Source organism: Cibotium barometz, chromosome 6 (assembly GCF_041138505.1).
Source record: "Cibotium barometz isolate CiBa-2024 chromosome 6, ASM4113850v1, whole genome shotgun sequence".
NCBI lineage: Eukaryota > Viridiplantae > Streptophyta > Polypodiopsida > Cyatheales > Cibotiaceae > Cibotium > Cibotium barometz.
The window spans coordinates 44,627,234-44,633,256 of record NC_141051.1 but is presented as its reverse complement, the minus strand read 5'-3'; positions in this window follow the sequence as shown (position 1 = coordinate 44,633,256).

Below are 6,023 nucleotides of genomic sequence, written 5' to 3'. Positions count from 1 at the left end.
AGTTCTCTTTTATAAGTATTTCAATTATAGAAACACTTCCTTTAGTAAATGAATATTACTTCCTCATTCATGTGTTCTTAAACTCCCTTTCTACGAGAGAGTATCTTTTTCTTTTAAAAACACCTACTACTGTTCATGTAAGTGTCATTACATGAATCTGACACGGTGTTGAACTTTATATTACCCTTATAATAACAATGAGGTTGGCTTTAACATCGTCTTCTAAGATGAATATTTTGTTCTGGCTTATGCTAAACATGAGGACAAACCAATATGATCATGTCCACAATCTTTGCATATGTCCTTAATCAGAGGCTTGTAGCATTATATGGTAGGGATGTGTGTGAAGACACTTAGGACCACCAGGGCAATTTTTCTATCCTTAGGAGGTTTTTTCCCCCGTGCATATGTACACCCTCTTATCTACTCATTTTGGGGTATGTACTTATTTTTTTTGTATTTGGCACATATTTGTTCATTTTAATCGAGTGAGTTTGTAGGGCTCTCAAGCTTCTCTATCTTGTGTGTGTGCATTGTTGCAACCCTAACCCTAATTCTAACAATTGGTATTAGCGCTAGCTTCCTTGACACTTGATCTAGTAGTATACCTCCCTCTTCTTCACAACTCTTTTTTTCTATCTCCAATTGAGATACCCTCTTATGTGAGAAGAAGGTGTATACTGTCGTGTGTTGTATACAAAATTTTCGGGGTCCGTGGTGCGATTCGGACATGTTCTAAGCACGGTAAGGTTTCTGTAGGTGTTCTAGAGAGGTGTCATTTCGGATTGTTTCTACTTGATTTTGGATATTTGGGCTATGTAGCGGCAAAGATTTGGTGTGTAGCAACATCTATAGTGTCTTCAATAGCATCGACCATCATACTTTTGCTAGTAACACTCTATTCTCTACTCTGTGTTGACTTTCATTCACTTTTAGGTGATTCAATCAGTTCGCAGCCATCTAGGGTTGCATTCAGTGAATAATGAGAGTACTGGCAGTGTGTTGAAAGATTTTCCTTTTGGTAGAAAAGTCATGGTGGCTGGCAGTAGTGATGTATTCAACATGTTGTCTGCTAAGGGCAAACTTGATGGGACTAACTATCCATTGTGGTCCTATATGATGAGACATGTACTAGTTGCTAAAGGCCCTTTGGAATGTGGTAAGTAGTAGTGAAACTCATCCTGTTTCACAACTACAAATGCAACTAAGTGCTATAGGTACATCTAAAGTAGAATTTGATATAGATGTGGATCCTCCACATGCACCACCAGTACCTCCCATTGCTACTCAAATGCAATGGGATGGAAGAGATGCACATGCACATGCATTGCTTGCACTTTCTGTGAAGTGAAGAATTATTCCTCATATTCGATCATGTAAGACTTCAAAACAGGCATGGGATGCACTTGTTGCATTATACAAGGTGCACAATGAAGCATGTGCTATATATATGTGCAAACAGTTAGAGTCTGAGCACATGAATGAGGGAGACTCAATGGATAGCTTCTTGACCAAGATCAAATATTTTATGGAGTAACTTGCTAGTGTGGATGAGATATATCCTTATAGTATATTTGGTGCCCACAGTTCTCAATGCATTTTTGGATTCTTATCAGAGTTTTGCCTCTATCCTTAGACTCATGATGAAGGGAAATCCAAATTCCCTTACATTTGATGAGCTCGGTTCAGTACTCTTGCAAGAAGAGCAGTCTAGGCAAAATAGATCTAATATGCGAGTTGATGACCAGGCTTTTGTTGCCAATCAGAAAGGCAAAAGTAAAGATTCTTCGCATGGTGTCTATAAGCCAAAATCAGAATCCTCCAGTAACGATGCTGAAAGAGAAAGAAGGTGATAAGCCTAAAAGTAAGGGCAAGTGTCACTATTGTAGGAAACCAAGGCACTACATACATGAGTGCAAGAAAAGGCTAGAGAAGGAGAAAAAGAAAGAATCGGGCATGGTTTGTGGCTGATGCATTTGCACCAAGTGCAGAGAAGAAGGAATTTGCAAGTTTTGCTCAAGATGATTGGGCATGGACTGTACATTGCAATTATGACCCCTCTGTTCATGATGTATGCATAACAATGGTAGAATCAGATTCTTGGTACTTTGACAGTGGTGCTAGTAGGCACATTACTTCACAAAAAAGTTTGTTCTCATCTCTGGAATTTGTCCCAAGTGCAGGAATTGTCACATGTGCAAATGGTTCCTCATATCCTGTCAAAGGAGTTAGTAGAGTTGTGCTCACTGCTACAAATGGGGGCACATTTACTCTTTCTAAAGTTTTATATGTGCTAGACATTAAGAAGAACTTGCTAGCAGTTTTCGGCCTTAGCCTTGTTAGGCTTGATGATGAAATTTATGGATGACAGATGTACAGTTCAGGATAGAAATGATAGTTATTCTATCATTGCCTCAAGTACCTTGTTTCATCGCCTATACAAGATGGATGTATTTGAGAAGTTGAAGCATGATGCTTGCTCAGTCTCTACGAATCGTGCTATGAGTGATGCAGAAGTATGGCATGGATGATTTGGCCATCTGAATTGTGACAGTTTGTTACACCTTCAAAGGCATGATATGGTGTCTCAGTTGTTGCCAACTCTTGAGACCCCTACTAAACATGTATGTGAGGAGTGTATTCTTGGTAAAATACATCGGGCATCATTTCCAAATGATGGATCTGTGAGAGCTGTTAAGAAATTACAACTTCTACATAGTGATGTATGTAGTCCTATCTATTGGGGTAAATCTCTACTTTGTCACTTTTATTGATGATTACTCTAGATATAGCTAGGTGTATCTATTAAAGCAAAAGTCAAAGGTTTTTATGTGCTTTAGGGCACCTTGTATACATGGTTGAAAAAGCATGTGAATGTAAAGTTGGCACCCTTCATTTTTTTCAGATCAAGTGGGAGAGTATATGTCCAAGGAATTTCATGCATATATGGCTGAAAAAGGCATAAGGCATCAATGTATAGTGCCATACACACCTCAGCAAAATGGTGTGGCTGAGAGGAAGAACAGGTCTCTCATGGAGATGGCACAATGTATGGTGAAAGCCCAAGATTTACCTCATGGTTTTTTGTTAGAGGCAACTATGTGCGCAAACTATGTGTTGAACAAATGCCCTACCAAGGCCTTGTAGTCTAAAACTCCTTATGAATCTTGGCACAGTAGGAAGCCTTCTATGGCTCATTTGCGTGTTTTTGGTTGTCTTACTTATGCTCTTGTGCGCATGAGAAACAACATAGTAAGCTTGATGATAAGGCAATTAAATGCGTATTTATGGGATATAGTTCAGAAAGCAAGGGATATAGACACTACCGTCCAGCCTCAAAGCAGATTTTGGTAAGTAGAGATGTTGTTTTTTGTCGAAAACTCAATTCATGCCATGCTTCCATGCAAAAAAACATCTGAATGTATGCTCACAGGACATGTTTAATTCACTCCTACCTTTGTTTAATGGAGAGAAGCCATATGTAGAGCAATTGAATGCTCAACCAAGTGTTGCAATTTAGCCTTTGCAGGTGCAAAATCAGCCTTTTGATGAGGCAATTATTGAGGATGTCATGGTGAGGAGAGAGCAACCATAGAAGAATCTAGGCGTATGCCAAAATGGCTTGTGCAGACATTCAGGGATAGCAAGTTGGTAGCTGCTTTATTTTAGTAGAACTCGTGCAGGTCCTCATCATGCAGATTATTCACATGTGGATCATGTTCTCATTTCTACTTTATGTAATGAGGAGGAACCTATTTCCTTTGAGGAAGCACAGGATGATGATCATTGGATGCATGCTATGCAGGACGAGTATAACTCTATCCTCAAGAAGGACACCTGGTATTTGACAGATCTACCTCATGGCAAGAAGGTCATTGTGGTACTAAGTGGGTTTATAAGTTAAAATGCAAAGCAGATGGTGGCATTGATCGCTACAAGGCCACACTTGTTACAAAGAGGTATGCCCACAAAAGGGCATTGATTATGATGAGACCTTTGCACCCACATCTCGAATAACTACCATTAGGTGTCTCATTGCTTTGGTAGCACATCATGAGTGGAATGTACATTAGTTGGACATTAAGAGTGCATTCTTAAATGGTGATTTACATGAGGAGGTGTATGTATCGCAACCTCCTAGTTTTTTTGTAAAAAGAGAAGAGTCTAAAGTATGCAGGTTGAAAAAGGCTCTTTATGGCCTTAAGCAGGCTTCTAGAGCATGGTATGAGAAGATTCATGCATACTTGGTTGCAAATGATTTTTACAACAGTCCAATCGAGAATAGTCTCTATGTGAAGAGGAATAAGGACACATTTTTGGTCATCGTTCTATACGTTGATGACATGCTGCTAATGGGACCTAATATAGATCATATTTCAGCCTTTAAGGTTGATTTGTAGTCAATCGTTTGAGATGTTAGATTTGGGACCCTTGCATTACTATTTGGGGATTTAGTTTATGCAACGCAATGATGGCATGTTATGCTTCAGTCTAAATATATACCAAAGCTATTTAAAAGGTTTAATCTTGAAGACTGTAAACCTATGGCTACACCTATGGAGATAGGTACTCGACTTAGTCTTCAAGATAGAAGAGACTCTTCTAATGCTAGTTTGCATCAACAGGCTATTGGATCCCTTATTTATGTATGCAACATGAGGCCAGATATACAGTATGCGGTCTCACAGTTGAGAAGATTTATGCATAGACAGGTACGAAGCATTGGCAGGCTGTCAAAAGTAGGTTTTTTGCTATTTACAAGGCACTTAGTATTTTGGATTGTTTATCCAAAGGGGGGTGAGTCACAGTTGCATGCTTTTAGTGATTCAGATTGGGCTGGATGTTATGACACACGAGTGTCCACTAGAGGGTTTTTTCTTTTGCCTTGGTGATTCATGTATATCATGTCTCAAATAAGAAGCAACCTACAATGGCCACTTCCAGCTGCTGTGAAGTGGAGTACATGGCATATTTTACAAGTACAATTGAGTGTGTGTGGCTCATACGTCTTATGGCGGATTTGGGTGTTGGACAGTCGTTTAGCACTACGATTTTCACTAAGAGCCAGAGCGCAGTAGCAATTGCAAGGAACCCAGTGTTTCATGCTCACACTAAGCACATTGAGGTGCATTACTACTTTGTCAAGGAAAGACTCTTTGTAGCAGAGATCACCTTGGTCTATGTGCCTACACATGACAACATGGTAAATTTATTCACGAAGGCTATTCCTCATGAAAAGTTTGAAGCTTTCATAAAGCTTTGGGCTTACTTCCTTTCTAGGATTAATCGGCCATACCCTGTACATGTTCACATTATCACTTCAAGGAGGATTTGTAGCATTATATAGTAGTGATGTGTGCGAACACACTTAGGACTGCCAGGGCACTTTTTCCCTCACTAGGAGTTTTTTTTCCCCGTGCGTATGTACACCCTCTTATCTACCCATTTTGGGGTGTGTACTTATCTTTTTGTATCTGGCACACATTTGTTCATTCTAATCTAGTGAGTTTGTGTACTCTCAAGCTTCTCTATCTTGTGTGTGTGCATTGTTGCAAACCTAACCCTAATTCCAACAAGGCTTGTATGGGTGGTTGCAAGATGAGGTTATCTAGTTTCGTTTAGTGTTCTTCTTTGATTTAGCCTGAAAACAGTCATTGTTTCAAGAAGAATATCCAATCTCTTCTAGTTAGGCAAGGATTTTCACTTCAAGGTCTTCTAACAAGGCACTCACTGGCGACAGACACAATGGCAATGCGGTATCTACAAGCTAGAGTTTGGAAGATGTCATGATGCACCAGTACCATAGAGACATAACAGCCTATGGTAAGTGATATTTATTTTTCTAAGCATTCTACATTGACTCGTTCAAATTCTATATGGTTTTGATAGACAAAGTGATGTATAACATGCATCTAGGTACAATCATCATGGCCAAATCCAACTTTACATCTTTTTGATAAGATGATGGCTTTCATGGGCTTGACACACCATAATTAAGCTATCCTTCAGTTACAAATGGAGGC